The sequence below is a fragment of the Camelus bactrianus genome, chromosome 16 (assembly GCF_048773025.1).
Source record: "Camelus bactrianus isolate YW-2024 breed Bactrian camel chromosome 16, ASM4877302v1, whole genome shotgun sequence".
NCBI lineage: Eukaryota > Metazoa > Chordata > Mammalia > Artiodactyla > Camelidae > Camelus > Camelus bactrianus.
The window spans coordinates 46,234,756-46,254,466 of record NC_133554.1 but is presented as its reverse complement, the minus strand read 5'-3'; the positions used below and the strand labels follow the sequence as shown (position 1 = coordinate 46,254,466).

The 19,711-nt window shown below is 38.5% G+C and overlaps 1 protein-coding gene across 6 annotated transcripts in view; it reads right to left on the bottom strand.

Moving 5' to 3' along the window:
- TANC2 (tetratricopeptide repeat, ankyrin repeat and coiled-coil containing 2) overlaps positions 1–19,368 on the bottom strand; it is a 304,614-nt gene extending 285,246 nt beyond the window's left edge. For all 6 annotated transcript variants that reach the window (XM_010956001.3, XM_010956002.3, XM_074343434.1 and 3 more), the window contains exon 1: positions 18,873–19,368. The gene's annotated coding sequence lies outside the window, so the exon portion shown is untranslated. The remainder of the gene's footprint in view (positions 1–18,872) is intronic.
- Positions 19,369–19,711: the final 343 nt, after the last annotated feature.

Below are 19,711 nucleotides of genomic sequence, written 5' to 3'. Positions count from 1 at the left end.
AGCTCTGTGTTCCAGATAGGAGTAATTAATTCATTCAACTCATTCAACAAGTAATTATTGATTATCTACTCTATGCCAAACACTATTCTAGATACTGAGAATACAAGGAACCAATCAGCAATCCCTGCCTTTAGTGAGCTTAGAGTCTAGATAAATGTTTTTATATAAATAAATAAGTAAACTATAGTATGTCAAAAAGTGACAAACTCTAAAGGGGGAAAAAAGCAAGGAAGGGAGACAGGAATATTGGGGGTTGAGGGGAAGAGATTACAGGGTTAAAATTGTAAACAAATAAGGAAAAACCTGAAGATGATGATAAAGTAAACTACGCAGGGAAAAGAAAATTCTAGGCAGAAGAAACAGTAATGCAAAGGCCATTAAGCCGGAAGCACGCTCAGCTTAAGGAACAGCAAGAAGGCCTGTGTACCTTGAAAACAGTGGGCCAAGGAGCAGGAGAGAGGGGTGAGGGAAGATGAGATCACAGAACTGAGTCAAGCCATACAATGTATAGGATCTTATTAGCTCTTGTAAGAGGTTTTAGCTTTTATTCTGAGTAAAATGGGAAGTCCTAGGGCAGATATGAAAAACAGTAAAGACATGATCTGATATATTTTTAGAAGATCATTCTGTCTGCTATTCTGAAAAGAAATTGTAGAAGCAAACCAGTTAGGAGGCTGGCTATAGTCATCTTGGTAAGCAATATTAGTAGCTCAGACCTAAATGGAGGTGGTCCATAGTGTTCAGATTCTAGATGTTTTGAAGGTACAGCCAACAGATCTCCTGAGAGATTAGACATGGGGACGGAAAGTGAGAAATCAAGGATGACTCCAACATTCTGAACAAGCAGAAGGATGGAACTGCCATCAGCAAGATGGAAAACACTGCAGGAAGAATAGATGGGGTGAGGGGAACAGTGAGAAGTTAATTTTGGGCAAACATGCTTGAGGTATCTACTAGACATCCAAGTAGAAATGTCAAGTAAGCAGCTGGATATATGAGTTCAGGATTTGGGAAAGAAATCTGGATTAGATACAGACATCTGGGAGTTATCAACATACAGACAGTAAATAAAGACATAAGACTGAGTGAGATTATCAAGGGAGTGAGTGCAGACTGAGTTCATATGAGATGAAGACCATTGTATTTAGCAACATGGAGGTCACTGAGGTCCTAGATAAGAGAAGTCTCACTGGAATAGTAAGAGCAAAATTCTCTTTGAAATAGGTTGGAGAGAGAATGTACTCCAAGGATGCGAAAATACATACATAAAAGATTTTTCATTACAGTGTAATTTTTTACTGCGACATAATGGAAACCACGTAAATGTCCCAACACAGGAGACTGACTGAATAACTACTGACAAATATACACCATGGAGTACTATATAAGTGTTATTAAAAAAAATAAAGATCTTAATAAAGTAATATAAAATTATTTTTCTGATATATTAAGTAAAAAAAGCAAAATGCAAAAGAGCATTACAGTATGCTACTTTTTCTGTAAGAAAGAGGAAATAAAATATGCACAGATACGCTAATTTTTGAGAAGAATAAACACAGGAAGGACAAACCAGCCAGACTGAAAAAGCACAGAAATCTTCCTCATTTCAAAAATCTGGGAGCTCAGCTGTAAAGCACCATTTGATCTCCGAAAACTTCCCAGTGTTCAGATACCAAGCCCTCCTGACAAAAAAGAAGTCCTAACACCACCCTCAATACACTTGAAGCTGAAGGGTGAGCTGAAATAAACTAAGCTACAACAAAGCCCAGCCACAGGTCAAAGATAAATCAGACTGACTCAGCCTCCCATTCTAGTAACTAATCAGAGGCAGCAGCATGCCCCTCTGGAGATAAACAGTATTACCTAGGTCCCCACTACACTTTTATACAAAACGCCTAGCATAAGATCAAAAATTAAGAGATTTCAAAGAAGTAAGAAAACGTAACCTGCACTAACAATCAAATTCTGCCTCTCAACTCCAAATGTATCCTTTTTCACCTGCTCTGTGGAAATGGATCTGAGCCCTTTAAATATTTTTTTCTTTTTCCAGCCGGCACAGTGTTAAGCTTTATTAGCAGAAGTTGCTGTAAAGACTCTGTAGGAGGAAAGAGTCATTTCTGGATCCCAGTGTGATTGCTCAGCAGGCTCCTACAGTGTGCACGGTTTCTCCAGAAACTGGTTCCTACAGCACAGGCAGCTTCTCTAGCATCAGGCTCCTACAGCATGCACAGTTTCTCCAGTGTCCTGCTTCTGTACTGCATGGTGGCCACGAGTTCCCAGGGACCTGCATCTTCTCCGAGCACCTGCCCTCTACTGGTTTTATAATGGATTACCTTTGGTGAAACATTTTCCCTTACATAGCATTTCCTTGGCAGGGTGGATTTCTAGCAAGTTCTGAAGGGCAGATTTCCAGAAAGTTCTGCTAGTGTGGCATCAAAGCAATCTCTCTGCCATTCAGTGAGTTATGGCCATGTTCTCTCCAACAAAGTCTGGATGTTGACTGAACTACTCTAGCTCAGTCTAGGAGTAGTGGCTTCTCTGTACATCTACTATTTCTACATAATCTTTATTTCTTACTAGTCAATCCCTCATTACTCCATTTCCCTGTAATAGTTAATAATTATTTATAGTAAATGTTTGCTGTTCAAATTACGATGTAGTTTCTCTCTCATAACTGGGCTAAGACAAATACAGAAGCCAAACCAAAGAATATTTAGTGTATGATTCCATGTATATGAAATAGAATAGGCAAAACTAACCTATGGTAGTAGAAGTCTAAAAAAGGTGTGCCTCCCAGTTGTGGGGAGGGAGGAGGGCTGGATAGAAAGAGGCATGAGCAAACTTTATTCAATAATAGAAATGCTCTATATCCTGTTTGTGGTAATAGTTACACAGATTATACAACTGTCAAAACTCATTAAACTGAACATTAATATCTCTGCATTTGATTCCTTATCAATAATATCTCAATTTTTTAAAAAGAGGAATCCAAAACTCCTTAGGGAAGTGTCTGATTCTACTGCTAGAGTAGGAAAGCAAAATATGAGCCTGGAATATCATGTTGTTCCAAAAGTTAAGGAAATGCTAAAAATAATGATCAGGGCATATAACAAAGAGCCAGCCTGAAGCTGCTCCCACTGGGCAAACCAGGAACAATTTGAGCATCAAACTAAATGATAGAAATAGACCATAATCCACTAAATAAAGTAGGAACCCATGTGTTCATACTGTTCTTTAAGGAATAGAGGCAGGGAGGCTTGGCTGGCTCTTTCAGAATAGAATAGCAACTAATAAGTACAGACAAAATTGCTGAGTTAGAGATTCATCATTTTGCAAATACGCTAGTAATAATTCCAGTGAGAATTATTAATGATGCTAAAACTGGTAGGTATAAGTCTGATGAGCAACAAGAGATTTAGATAATTTCAAAATATCTCCCAACAAATTACTTATACGCTACAAAAAGAAAATAGTAACTTTTCAGTGGAGAAACCCAGAGGACTACACTTCAACCAAGTGATCAAAAGTTAACATTACCAATATGGGTTAAATCAGAATTATGTGCCTTTTGACAGGATGTACTGAGAAGGACACACATCACTTATGTGATATTCCTGCCCACAAACGTATAATCTAAGGAAAGAGACAAACAAAATTGAGGTACAGTCTACAAAATAATGACACTCTTTCAGAAGTGTCAATGCCAAAACACACGAGAGAAGCTGAAGATTAAAGACTAAATCCACAGCAAAATGCAACGCATGATACCAGAATGAATCCTAGACTTGGGGATGGAGGTGAGGGAGATGCTATATTGGGGAAAGAGAGAAAATTTGAACATGGACTGTGGATTAAATAATAATATTATATCGGTATTAAATTCTCTGATTTTGAAAATTTTATGAGATGTTTGACAATGTACTTATTCTTAGGAAACAAATACTGTAGTATTTAGGTGTAAACACATGACTATGACCTACTCTCAAATTACTCAGGATTACACAGGCAGAATAACGCACATGTTAACAACCGGTGAATGTGCCTGAAGGAAATTTTTTGTACCATTCTTCCAACTTTCCTGTATATTCTCATTTCAAATAAACAGTTGAAGAAAGGGCAGGAGGAAAAAAACTAGAGAGCATTATGGACAACTCTTGAAGGGTTAGCAACAAAATGGAACAGAGAAATTAGGTGGAAGTTGGAGGGGAAAGTGAGGTCAAGCAAACATTTTTTAACATGGGAAAAATAACATGTTTGAGTGCTGAAGGATATGAATCAGAAAAGAAAAAAATTAAAAAGGAGAGAACTTTTAAAGCAATGTTCTTGAGTAGACAAGAGTGGATTTGATCAAGCGCACAAGTAGAGAAATGGCCTTTAGACAGAAGTACGCAAAGTTCTATAGCAACTGTCAGGATATGTGAATGCAAATCCTAGTAGATGAGTAGATGTGACTAGGATTCTACAGAAGATCTTTTCAACTTTTTTAATAAAGTAGGAAGAAAAATTATTAGCTGAGAAAAAAATGGAAAGAAGTATTAGAAGTGATATGAGAAGAAAAGTGTGAAATAATCACCTATTCATTCTCCCACCTCCTAGATAGCATGATTACCTGGAAGCACTGGAATTCCACTTGAGGTTTGTGGTCATAAATTTCAAATGAAATGGATCAGCAAGACTGTGTGTTTTTCACTAACTACATTCAGATTCATGGGTGCAGGCGTGGAACAGGTGGAAGACTGGGCTTAGCTAGGAATATGGTTTGGCACAGCAAAGACATGAATCAAGAAAGAGAAAACGGTGTCAAAGTATGTGTAAGGGAGAATTATGATTATGACTGATTTAAGCTGAGGAAGAAAGGGAGAGAGGATATGAAAAGGGTGAGACAGTGAAATGGTGGCAGAATCAATGCATTAGTCCTACTGGGGTTAAAGGATTACTGCAGTCAGTGTACTAGAGACAGATGGAAAGATAACAAGTGGTGGTCAGAGAGTGGGATGCATGAAACTGAAATTATGGAGAGGTTGCAATTACTAGTCAAGATCTAAAGGTATGATTTTTGAGTGAATAATGTAGGTAAGATGGAAGTCAAGATCACTGAGGGATATTCAAAGAACTGAAAGATCTGAAAGTTGAAATTACCAAATAGTATTGGGAGGAGAGATGAGGAGAGAAGAGGAGGAGAAGAGAAGGAGGTAAGAAGGAGAAGCAGCAGCAGCAGGAGCAGCAGCTAGAATCCTGTGTTATAAAGATTTTGGCTAGCTTTTGTTCCCAATTCCTGGGAGGTAATCTCTAAATTTTATGAGTGATAGGACTGTCTATGTTATTCATGGTGGGCCCTGATAGCTAGCTTATGCTAACTCATGATGTAACTCATAGTAGGTCCCTAAATAGTTGGTGCTAATGAAATGAATCAGGATGGGTAACGGTTACACTAAAAAGACCAACTATGTGATTGTAGGGTTGGGGCTTTGAGCCATGTGATATCAGCCTGACCTCCACAGAGGCAAGCTGGGGCTGAAGACTTAATTTAATCAGTGGCCAATGATTAAATCAGTTAAATGCCATAACGAGCCCCAATAAAAACTCCAGATGTCAAAGCTTGGGTAAGCTTCCTTGGTTGGCAATACTCTGTGTGTACTGTTATATGCTGATGTACCAGGAGGGTGGCATATCCTGACTCCAGAGGGAGAGGAAACACCAGAAGTTTCACGTCCGAGAGCCTCTTAGACCTTGTCCTATATGTCCCTTCTTTTGGTGTATTCTGTTTTGTATCATTTTTGCTACAATAATACTATAATTTTAAGTATAGCACTTCCTTAAGTTTTGTGAGTTGTTCTAGTAATAGGAACCCTCAAATTTATAGCCAGTTAGTCAGAAGTGAAAGTCCCAGCTGCAGCTAGTGTTTGAAGTGAGAGTAGTCTTATAGAGGAATGTGCCCTTAACTTGTGAAGTCTGGCCTAACTCTGAGTAGTAAGCATCAAAAGTCATTGTAGACTTCTGTCGTCCTGAACAGGAGATACAGTCAACAGCAATAATAGGAGGTTGTAGTAAATAAAATCTGATGACATGAGATTCAAAGCTAGAGAATTTTAGGAAAGAGAGAAGAATAGTTTGAAGGCTGAAAAGGAGAATAAGGAGGAACTCTACTCTATCTCCAGGTCCAGTGTGAGGGGTATGCAAAGAAAAAAAAAAAGGAAGGGGAGAGGGCATCACTTGCAAGGGCAGAGGGAAAGCAATGTCCTCAAGAGAGATAAAATCCCTAAGGCACTACAACTTACAGGTTGTAAAGATGAGAAGTAATCAGTGAAAGAAATTCACTAAAATAGAGCATCCATGAAACAGAGATGGTGGTACCTTGGAAGCCAAAGACTCTGAGGGGAGAGAGTAATCAACTGTATCAAATGGTACTGATAGGTCAAGCAAGATGAGACCAAAAAACAACCAAACGATGAAGCAATGTGAAATCCACTGATGACTCTAAGTAGTTTCAGTGAAATGGTGGGAGAGAAAGCCTGGCTGGAATGGGTTCAAAAGAGAATGGAAATCGGACTTTTCAGCACCTTGGAAACCAACAAAAAGCATACAACAAACTAAGAAGTGTTTATTCATGCAAACTACTTAATGTTGGATAAGAGCAACAAACTGTTGCTCTTTTTGCTTGTGGGTACTCTCGTTTTTCCTAAAAAGAACTGCTGTCTCCAACAAGCAGTCTTCAACCATGGTGGGCCAGGCCACGAAAACCAGAACTTTGCTGCTACTGCCAAACAGAATTCAATTTGTAGCACTGCCAGTTATAGTAGTCATCCCAGCAGCAAGTAAACGGGAGGGGCCAGCATCTCCACTAGCCTAAGGTTGTAGTTCTGTTTGGAACAAGCAATGGACTAATGGACTGGAGAGTTAACAGCAAGTTCCAGGTGGTGAGACAATTACAGGAGATTGATAATCCCTCCTCATACTCCAGGTGCTGATTGTGTGTGTGTGTGTACCAAGACAATTCAATGGAAGAAAGAATAATCTTTTCAACAAATGGTATTGAGCAACTGGATAGCCACACACAGGAAAATAAGCTTAGATCTTTACTTTATACCACATATAAAAAGTAATTTAAAATGGATCACAAACCCAGCAATTTCCACTCTCACGACTCTATTCAAGAGAAATTAAAACATATATCCACATTCAAAGCTTGTACCTGAATGTTTACAGCAGCATTATTCATAATACAACAAAACCCAGAAACAGTCCAAATGTCCATTATTTAGCGAATGATAAACAAAAAGTGCCATATCCATACAATGGAATAATAATCAGCAACAGAAAGAAAGAAAGTACTGATACATGCACAACATGAATTAACCTCAAAAACATTACACTAACAAGTGAAAGAAGATAGAAGGAAAAGACTGCATCATATAAAACAAAGCAAAACTACATATTGTATGATTCCATCTATATGAATGTCCAAAGGCCAATTTGCAGAAACAGAAAGCGTATCAGTTGTTGCCTAGGGTTGGGGCTGGGAATGGAAACTGAATGCAAATGGGCTCATGGAAAATTTTGAGGGGTGATGGAAATATTGTAAAATTACCAATAATCACTGAACTGTGCTCTTATAATGGATAAATTATGTGATGTGTAAATTATACCTCAATACAGCTATAAAAAAGAGCACAGGATAAGGTGAACAAAGACAACTATTTTTGCAGAGTCTGGTATAAATGCGATAAGAAATTGGATGGTAGCTGGAAGGAGAAGTAAGGTTAAGAGAGGGCCTCTGTAAGATGAAAGAAATTAACTGTTTTTTATTCTGTCGACAGCGATCCAGAAAAGGAGGAACAGAGAAGAATTACAGGAAGAATGTCCTTAAGAAGGCAAGAAGGGGTGAGCGCTCATGGACAATTGGTGGGAATAGCCTTCAAGAGAGGAAAAGACAATTAATTCACAATAACTTTAGTAAAGATGCAGGTGGTGGGAAGTTTGTTTCTGTTTTCTTAGCAAAACAGAAAGTAAAGTCACCAGCTGAAAGAGAGGATGGGAAGGGAAATGTGGAAAATTTGAGCACAAGGGAAAGACAGAATCATCTAAGTGAATGGGAGTATTGAAGAACTAGAATAATGCAGTAAAACAGCTTGGCAGCCCTAAGTAAGGAATTTAAAGTCATTTGGTACTGGCCAAGAATTTAAAGTCACGGTAGTTGTTCTGCTCCAGTCATATTCAGCAACAAGTGTACAGGTGTAAAATAAGTAGAGTTGGTTTTAACCAGGTTTGGGTTTTGCCAGGCAAGAACCACGAAGGGAGAAAGGTCAAGTCAAGGGGGTTGAGGGAGATGCAGGAGAGCAACTGTAATGATAGACCATGGGAATTCACTTAAAAAGGAAGTGAGGACATGAATGCATTGAGGAGCAGTGAAAAGGTGGTAAATTAAAAGGCCCCTGTGAGATCAAGGAATTAAGATGTTGGGTACTAGAATAGATGAGATGGAGGTGGTAGCTGGAGAGTAAAATGCTCAAAATTGATACTACAGAAAGCTGTAGTTATTGGTAATAACAAGATCTAGAGTAGTGACTCTCAATCCTGACTATTCATTAAAGTCACCTTGGAAAAGGTTTAAAATTGTATCTCAGGCCACACCTTAGACTAGGCAAATTAGGATCTCTGGGAATAAGGCCTAGGCATCTGTAGTTTGTCAGAGCTCCCCAGTTAATGCAGAAACACTGAGAGTTTAAAAACATTTGCATGGGATATGCCAAAGAAGTGAATGGCTGGGGTAGTTGACAAGACAAGATTAGTAGAAAAGAGGAAGTCAAGAGACCAGAATGTTAGAAGGATCATCTGTATAAATACTGAAATCACCAATAACTACAACTGGAGTAGTAGACCAGCAATGAGCCCAGAAGAAATATAGAAGCAACTATGAGAAAGCAAAGAGAATACTTAACCCACCTCACTAGGAGGAGCTACCACTTAAGAACTCTTCAAGGGAAGCAAGTGCCCTCAGGGAAGAGGCAAGTTGCAGTCAGAGCAGGAAGGTAATAATGTTTAGAGAAGAGGTTAAAGATAAAAGAGAGTTCTGTAGATGACTGACAGTGAGATCCAGAAGGCACAGAGAAGGGTTTCATGATCATAAAGGGGTGAAAATTGAGATCAGGCAAGAGAGATGAAGGAAAGAGAAGGTCCAGAAAAAACTACCAGCAGAGAATAAGGCCAGGAAATTTCAGAAAGCAAGCCGCCATATTTTTTAACACTACCCAAAAACAACAGACGAAAAAGCTTTGTGAAGTTAAAAAAAAAAGCTTTCCTGAACCCAGCCACATTCTAAAAGATTCATTTAATTAATTTCACAGAAAAATGAGTCACAGAAAAGTATCAGGGTCAATCTCATATAAAGTTGTTAGAAGAAAAGAGAGCATACGGAGCAGAGTAACATCCCTGAGGACAATGAAGGCATGTTAGAAACGTGTGCCTACACAACAGATCAAAACTACAACATGCTATTTCAAAATGAGCTAAAAGACCTTAAGAAAATGACACAACACAGGGAAGAACAACAGATATAAGAATTATAAAAACTCAAAATGAGATGATTTAACTCAGGTAAGAATTAAAAATAAAAGGAAAGAAGCATTCCAAAAATGAAGACAAGAACAGATAGTCCCTTAAGAAAAATAGAAGGCAAGAAAGAGAAAAAAAATTTTAACTCAAAAATGAGATAAAAAGGATTTGAGAAAAAAAAGTGACAAATATTGAAGACAGGCAAAGAAGATTGAACATACATATGACAGGAACCCCTGATGAGGAAAATCAAAGTAAGGAAAAGAACAAACAGTAAAAACATTAATTCAAAACCACTTTCCTGAAATTTAAAAAAAAACTGACATTACATTTTGAAAGAGCACAATGTGTACCTGAGAATATCATCTCAGAATGACCAAAATGATTTTACTATTACTATTACTATTACTATTACTATTACTATTACTATTACTATTACTATTACTAAACATTAAAGAATTAGGAGGGGAAAAGCTAGAGTCAAAAAGAAGGAAATACAGAACTATACAGACAGGAGTTAGAGTCTAGAAAATGAGAAATGAATTGGCAGTATTGGGTTTCCCATGATATAAAAAGAATAAAGGACATGAGATTAGGCTTGATAATCTCACAGAGCCTAAGGATGGCAAGACTTTTTGTGTAGAAGATAAAGAACCAGTTCTTTATAAAGAAAGGAAAATCAGACTAGCATCAGACTTATCTATTGCACAAGAAGGTTGAAGACAATGGTAAAAGGTGTATGTGTTATATAGGAAAAAAGGATAATGATCCAAGAGCACTATACCCAGCCAAGATACCATTTACTGATCAAAAGAAAGCATCTTCACTTAAGCAAGGACTCAGAAATTATGCCACATATACTTTGAGGAAATTACTCCAAAGTGTTATCAAATGTTTTTCTGGCATCTATTAAGATAGTCATGGGTCTCTTTTTTCCAGTCTCCATCACTCCCAGAGTTGGTGGCTGGCAACACAGATATGGCAGAATCCATGAACAATATCATGTATGATAAGTCTGAGAAATACTTCAAGAAACTTAGATCCTAAGGAATGCATATTCTGCCAACAAGTATAAGAAGAAAGGCCTCAAAAAGATTCAGGCCAACGTTTCCAAGACAATGAGCACCTGTACAGAAGCCAACAAGGCACTTACTAGCCCAAAGTAATCAAATACAAGATCTTAAAAGGTGCCAAGCCCTAAATTGAACAGACTCATCCATATCATCCATCTCAGATTCTGGAAATGTGCTCACGTCCATAGTGTCAGGAGTACCAGGCTTTGGCAACCAAAGGCCAGTAGTGAGGCCAAGGTCAAAGTCAAGGCCCAGATACCAGAAAACCCTCCCAAAGATGCCAGGAAAAAAAAGTTTTTGTCTATCAACTCTGAGGATCAAAGAACTGTTCAAAACTTAAGACTACTCTCTGCGTGGAGACATCTCCCTGTGCTATTTTATATAAATACAGCACAGAGTCCCCCAACTTACCCCAAAAGAGATAATCATACGGTTTTTATCTTGAAATTTGTTAATAAATTGTTAATATTTAACTGTCCTTGCCTTCCCGGAATGAAATCTACTGGATCATGATGTATTATCTTTTAAAAACACTGCTGGATTTATTTTGCTAATATTTTATTTAAAATGTTTGCTTGTCTAGTCATGAGTAAGAGTGGACTAATGTTTATAATGGCAAAAAAAAATGAAAACAATCTTAACATCCATCAGTTGGGGAACAACAGAATAAATTATGGTGTAGTACACTATGGAATGTTATTCAGCTTTTTTTAATTAGAGTTCCATTTACTAAACTGGAGATAGCCATGATATATTCTTAAATGAATAAAGCAAGTTACAAAAAGCCTATATATGTGTGTATATATGCTTATCTGTTTTTGAGCAAAGAGAAAGATGTTAAAAAACACTCTAAGTGTTGGTTAACTGACTACCCCAAGGAGTAAAAGTGGAGAAGGAGAGGAAAATACTTTTTCTTTGTTCACCCTTGGTTTGTTTATTCTAATGGTTGCAAACAGAAGAATAAGTGGTCTTTTTCAAGTGCATTAGGCAAGATGTCTTCAGGATGAACTAGTTTTTATTTTGTAACTAGCACAAACTTATCAGTTTATGGATATTATGACAACCAAGGATAAAACTAAGAAAGTGAGTCAAGTCCATTTAAAGAAAAATAGTCAATGAATAACTGTAAGCATGATATATACACAAATTAGCAGAAATGGGCAAAATGTTACACAAATAATTGAAGCTTGGGGAAAAATAAGATTTTTAATAGGTAGCTTGTTATATTAAAGAGGGCAAACTTTTACTGGTGTATTATTTTATACTGTAAACAGACAGTTCTTTTTATTAAGCAGATCACAAAAGAAAACCAACCACCTTGACCGATAGTTACATACAAATCTTTAAAAAAAAAAGAAAATAAAGAAAAATTACAAAAAGCTAACAACATGGTCCTTGGGGTAGGGGGAAAGGAATAAAGTTATCACACAGAAAAAGTTCCAGTTATTCACAAAAAATGAGAAGTGTTTATAAAAATAGAAAATGTTTACATGATCAAATAGGAAAAAAGAACTATCAAAGGGCTCACTGTCTTAAGAAGTGCTGTGGTTTGCTATTTTACAGAGGAGAGTAAAAATTAATTTTTGTCCAGTTTGTGGTGCTTAAAGGGAAATACTCCAAAAAGAAACACATACCAGGAGTTTGCCCAACAGCATCTCCCTCCTAAGAGTTTCTATTTTTAAGTTTAGTTACTCAACAACTCTTTCTCTGGGCTCTCATCAAATCCTGCATAAAAGAAAATTTCAAGACACAAATAAAATTTAAGAGTAGCCAAATTACCACAGGTTTTTTAAAAAATGACTTGCTGGGCTGAAAAGGATAGCAAGACAAAATAACAAGGAAAAGCTGAATTGACAATGCTTAATAAAATACTGTGGAGAGGAGCGATGTAAAACACACATCAAAAAACAGAAATCCAGGACACTTTCCAAAACCTAATAAAAATTACCATTTATTAAGTACCAGACGTTGTCCTAAGAATTTTCAGACATTATTTCATTTCATCATCATCAAAACCCTGCAAGAGAGATTTTAGCCCCTCATGCAGCTAGTAAGTGACAGAGCGATAATTTGAACGTGTTTTCATGATTCAAAAACTCACAAATTCATTCTCTCTACTATAAAATGAGTCTCACGACTGTAGAATTTCAAAAGCTTCTTACAACTGAACAATACTACTGTCATCCTATAATACAGCAATGTCTGAACAACAACTTTCATCTCTCTTCCTCTTTAAATCCCTAAAAAGGAACAGCTAAGATTCTCTGATGCTGAAGCAGAATTTGAGTGTGTAGTAAGTCTTCATCCCACATGTCTACTAAAGTTAATTACCTTCATTCACCCTAATTCACAATCCTAGGGAGCTCTACAGGATTCCATGGAATTTGAACAGAAACAGATTTCTAGAGTACAAATATCCATCAAGCTTCTTCAGCTTTGCCTTACCAAATTTTAGCAATTAAAGTTAGAAACTGTGAGACCCTACAACGCAAGATTAGGAACAAAAGGCTAAGAAAAGACTTCTTTCATGTAGGCAAAGAGAATTTGCTGCGATCTGAGGCAGATTCTCCATGCCTAAGGGATTAAATCACAGTATCTACATACCCGCTCCCATTTCCAAATTTAATAACTTACAAATCTGCTTATAAGGCTAGATCCATAGGTGGGAAAGGGAGTTTCCACAGCAATAAAAAAAAAACTGGAGTCATATTTCTTCATGTTGTGAATCTCTATAATAAGATATATTATCTGATATAATCATATATGAGAATGCAAGCACAGGATTACAGACAAGGAAATAAGCATGGCTACCCAGTCCAAAGACATCTGTTTGGAATAACAGAAGTTTTCCATTATTATTGCTTATACACTTTTCTTTGTGAATTTTATGTCCGCAGTACTTGCTGATACTTATAAAAAGAAACATATAAGTCACTGTCTTCCTTTTCTTGATACCTTTGCCAAGGTAAAGAAAATGGTGAAAGTTACCAACATTGGCCAGTGAAATTTTAGGAAAGGGACAAACTTTAAAACATTTTTTCAACTATATTTTTCCCAGAGGTAGAATGAATATCTAGGACACAGAATTCTGAATTACAAATTTAGCTTTTATTTAAGGAAGAATATGAAATTCCCACCTTAAACTGAAAGACTATATTAGTGAAGGTAAATTAGTAAAGGTAGTCAATAAATATTTAAATGAATTATTTAATGTATTAATTCACTGCACAAAAATCCCCCGATTTTCCAACATAACAAATCTAACTCAACTTATATACCTTAAACATAATATGTCTGTATAATAGACTAATATACAAAAGTCAAAGTTTTCTTCATATAGCAATAACCTTTTTAATATAAAAGATGTATATGAGAGACTGAGACCAGGGCAAACAAAGAAAAATGTTCTTTTATATCTGTGCTCCAAACCTCTCTACTTGGGATATCTCTTTTGAGGAAAAAAAAAAAAGTAGGATCAAATAATACATTTTGTTAGAAACTTCTTCAGAGTTAGACATGAGTGTCATTAGGAGGCACAAGATGAAACTGTCAGATAAATCATTACTAAGGTGATTAGATTTTTAAAAAACATACCAACAAGATTATTCACTATAATGCAACTACTCAGTTTAAATGACTGACATCAGAATCTCCCAAGTTCTGATCGAAAGAAAGGCGTCTGAGAGGTAGGATATACCATGTACTGAATGAGGACAGAAATTGATATTATGGGGAAGGAAAGGGTAAAGAAAGGGCATGATAACGACTAACACCAACCTAATTCCTTCACTTCTTAAACTTAGTTATGTTTACCTTTAACTATTCAAGGACAAACAGAAGCTGAACATAACAAGATACTGTTACAGTGTTTGGCCCATAAGAAAGCAACTTACCTGATACTTGTAACATCCATAAACACAGCTTTCAAATGATCTATAAAGATTTTGTAAATAAAATAAACTGGCCTAATAAAAAAAATTTGTTTCCAGAAAAAAAAAAAAAACTATGGTATTACAATTACTTCTAATATTACCTTGAATCTTAAGTACTCAAGGTAAAAATATCCCTCTAAAAGAAAAAGAACCATTGGGTGGAGAAACATTGCTGTAAATCTTTAAGCTCTTCTTGTAACATATTTCTCTCCACAGATTTTTAGACTCATCAAGTCTCTATTACCATACAGACATCTCCTCAACTCATTATTTTTAATTGTAAACAATCCTCATCTAATACAAGTTACTACAAAAGATGCTATTCAAATAAACCAAGTGATAGTTTTCATGGTATTATAACAAAGACTAAACTATATATTTACACAGTGCCTACTCTCCAAATGATAACAGTATTTGATGACTACAGGCACTCAGCAGATAGGTCAATGCTGAGGAAAAAAAAAATAGTCCAAATAATTGAACTAGCTTCCAAACTATTTTACAGTATTTGTTACCTTGATCAGACTAGTATTAGAAAATATACAGCCACCTGCAACAGCTTGGTCTAGCTCCTTGAAATAAAATCTGGGTGCCATCAGCAAAAATATTACAGCTAACATTGGTGATTCTATATAAGTACAATCAAACATAATTGAACTACTATGCCCAATCAGTGTAATTCTGTAAGAGAAAGAAATATGACAAGGAGAGAATTTTGATTCATTCCTCTAATCACACTTGTTCCTCCTTATATCTAATTAATATCAACCACCTTAATATTCCCCTTTGGAACTACTGGTTTAGTATATTCTTTTCTAAGCCTACTTCCTTCTCCATTCAAAACAATGCACACAGTCATTCAGAAAAACACAAAAAGAACAAAGGCCTTTATGAGGAAGAGGAGGGGAAAAGCCAGAGACAGTCAAGAACCAATGATGGAAGAAGGAAATAATCCACTAATGTTTAACCATGTTAGTAAAACTTTATGATAAAGATGCAAACAACAAATTAGGTTTTATAAGCGTGCTAAAATGAACCATCAACCAATATAAATATAGAGCATGATCTGAGTCTATGACAATTTATTAAATATACTAAAGTACATAAACATTACATGAATAAGTCTTAGACACAATCAGTAGATTATACTGGATTTCCTTATCAGTCAATGTATATAAAAATGAAGGAAATGTTTGATTACATGACATATGTGATTCACAGAATGGCAGAAAGTTTGGCTAAGAGAAGGAAATAATTGTTACAAGCACAGGAGGTGACATTCCACTTCTCAAACTGGGTGGAAAGTATACAAGTGTTGATTGCATTGTTATTCTTTTATACTGTACACATTTTTATAAACATTATTTCAAATGTAGTCAATATCTATAAAACAATGCTTAAGTGCAGGAAAAACCTGAGCAAATAATTGTTGAAGGAAGAAACAAAAGATACATATGCATCCAATCCACTTTTGTTAATTACTTCTTAAAATAAATAGAGACCATAAAAATGTAAGTTGGTAGGAAAAAGATAATTTTTCCATAGAAAATTATTTCTGTGGCTCAACAGAGAGATCTACATACTATTTCTTCAAAAGCACCAGTAAATCTTTGCTGCACACTATATACACAAACACATCCAAACTACTTGAAAGTAAAACTTTGTACCTCTAAAGTTCCTCCCAAAGCCAACCTCCATCACAAATACTTCCTTAACCATACAGAAAGTACTGATACTCCTCTACTCATAATCCCAGAAATAAATTAGAAAACTAAATTCCTGAAGAATTCATAAGTAACCGTATTTTTGGTGTATTTGTAAGCTTAACATTTATGTGTCTTCCAACTTACTTAGGCTCATCCACATCTACAGAATTTGCTTTTTTACGATGGGCACCTGCATTTTAACAATGTGTGTCAATACTAATTTGATTGAGAAGGCAATACAGTTCACTGACGAAGAGCACAGAGTATGGAACCAGAGTTCCTGGATTGAAACTCAGCTCTTCCACTTGCTAGCTAAATAACCCTGGGCAAGTTATTTAACATCTCTGTGTTTCAGTTTCTCATTTGTAAAATGGAAACAACAGTACATACTTCATACGGTGCTGGAACTGATTAAAACCTGTATAACAGGACTGGCACAAAGCAGCTGCTATGTAAGGGTGAGCCACTACTACTAGTGCTAGTACTACTACTAGTAATAACACTGCACCATCTTCCCAAACATACTGAAAACATTCTGAGCAATTTGAATTACTGACTAAAATAAGCTACTTTTAAAAATGGACATTAAACATGAAGCCTGACTAACGGTAAGTTTAAAGCCCGGCAACTCTGTATAGATGGTCATAAATCTACATAACCACTCTATGAAGAACAATCAGAGCTGTTTCCCAAACTGCAACTATCAATTTCTTCCCTTACACAAGGGGGCAGTGATAACAAGAAAAGAATGGGGCTCTGCATCACCTCTTCCTACAGACAGTAGGGGGTGGCAGTACATATGGCTTACAGTCAGAACAAAACAGGAAGACCCAACAGAACTGCTCTTTATTCTCCTCTGGCCCTCTCCTCTGCTTTAGCCTCAACATAGCCTCAAGGTGAGGGACACAGCAACAGAAAAGACTAAAACCTAAAATTAATCACCAAGGAAAATCCAGCTTTGTCTTTGAAGCAAATGATCCCTCAATAGCTGAATCTGGATCCAGGAGGAGGCCAATCAGTATGAATTTTCAGATTATCTGGCAAATTACTTACTGTTCCTATTATAAGAACAACATTCAAGCAAGTAATTCAGTTTCTCTACAAGAATTATAACAGAAAGCACATTTTAAAATCTCATATATCCTAATGAACACATGCAGATATTTCTGCTTGTTTCATAGTATACAGACACTCACTGAATGTATATAAGTTATATTAAATACTCATGGAGCTGTCTTTTGTTACTTCTGAAATTCCAGCTATGTTCTGACAACCCTCTCAAAACACAGATGTTCTTCTTAAATGAAAGTCACAATGTTTTGCAGCATGTGGGTAATTGTGTGTGTGTGTGTATGTAGAGAGGGAGAGAGAGAAAGAGAGAGAAGGAATATTTAATGTTTTATTTCTGTGCTCACATTCCTAAGATGATCTACCTGGCAAATGCTGCAAGAAGCACTCCAATGACAGTATCCATGTTGTTGCTTTTTATGCCACATTTACTGTATTCAATTTCCTTTTCCCATTTTGCCCCCCAACATCAAGAATATTTCACTGTAATTAACCATTGCAATAGCTTTTGGCTTCAACCCCTCAAAAATGCCTGAAAATTTATCCCTTTTGTTCACCATATTGTTTTGTTTTCCTCATTCCAGAAATTTTCACCTGTGTAAAAATGAAGAAAGGGGCACATACAAAAAAAATTTCCTTTTGCCTAATGATCTTGAACTCAGAATTATGGTCAAGATGTGAGGTGGTTTGGGGGTATTTTTGGGTGTTCTTTTTTTTAATTTTTTTTTTCTTTTCTTGGAGAGGAGCAAAGACAGTGAAAGACACTCAAAAAACCAAATCTTCTTCCTAATGTTAATTATCATTGTTTATGTTTGGTGAAAACCATTTTAAACATTCCACACCTGAAACAGAACACAGGATACAATTGTGTCAGTGCTCTACACATTGACGGCAAACCCTGGAATTATTTTGGCCCTATTTTTTTCTCTCCCATCTCACAACCAAACACAGTTTGCCTGTTTCTTTCACGTGGGCACTATCTCTGTATCAAAAAACAGCATATCATAGCTCCTCTCGATTTCCTGTGATAAAATATCTAGCAATAAACCCTACTAATCTCTTCTTAGACTACGCCTCCTTTCTCAGAGGAATTAACAGTATCACTAATAACACTTCTAACCGTGAATTTCAACGCCACACAGGCCAATCCACCCTGTGCCTTACCTGGCACATTTCACAACTACTTTTATGCTGCATTCTAGGGGCACATTTTGCAACTCGTTCTGCACCACATTCTCTGCCACGTTTAGCAATCTGCCTCGCATCTTCTTTCGGGTCCCAGTCATCCGGAGACTCTCTCGGTACCAAAGTCCATGACACCTTTGGTGACACCTAAGTGATCGATCCCGGACCCATCCGAAGCCACCCTGAGTGCCACATTAGGAGCCAACCTTCCGCACGCCTTGGACACCGGAGGCACTTCGCTGCCCATTTCGCTCTCCCCGCTCGCCCCCACCCTTCTCCCTGGAGCCCAGGCGTTGAAGGAGAACGCCCCTGTCACTGAAGCGACCTTTCCTTCCCCAGCTCCCCGGGTCTCTCACCTGCCGCTCTGAGGGGGGCTCGCTGCACCTCGGGGTCAAGCCCCAGTCCCCGGGGTCTCCTGTGAGGATCGCGCCGCCCGCCGGCGCCGCCCGCGATCCCAGAGCACCTCGCTGCGCTCCGACGCCCGCGGTGGGTCTGCGTCCGGGAAAGGCGCGGCGGGGCCTCCCGGCGGCGAGCGCAGCCCGCGGCAGTCCTGTCAGCGACGGCGCGGGTACAGGCTCTCGCCCCTCAGCACCGCGGCGGCGGCGGCGGCGGCGGCGGCGGCGGCGGGCGACTCGCTCCGCCTCGCGCGCGGCACAGCCAGGAGGTGAGCGTGAGGGGGATGGGAACGGGGGCGGGGCCGCTCGGAAGAGGCGCGGAGGGCGGCGGCGGGAGGGTAGCGCCACCAGCCCCGGGCCCGGCACACGGAGCGCTCGCAGCTTCCCCAGCCGGGCTGGCGGCTCGCACGAGGCGGCTGTGCAAGCGGGCCCCGCCGGAACAGCGCGCCCAGCAACCCGCTCCCGGCCGGCCGCTCGCTAGCGCCGCCGCCGCGCCGGGGGCGTCGCACCCTCCGAGGCCGCCCGCAGCCCCGCCCCCTCCGGGCCGGGGTGGGGAGGAGCGCGAGCGCGGAGGGAGAGCGCGTGCGTGGGGGCGCGTGCGTGGTGGAGTGCGCGCGCCCCCGCCCCCTCCACAGTTTGGGGCTGGGGAGCGGCAGGGAGAGAGAGCGAAGACCGAACCCTTCTCTCAGCCAAGAGGTTGGGTCCTGGCTCTGCCGCTCTGTGAGGTCTTGGCATTTCTGTTTCCTCAGGGGGCTTTGACTGGTGGGGTCGTGGGCATTCATTGGGGCGGAGAGTGGCGC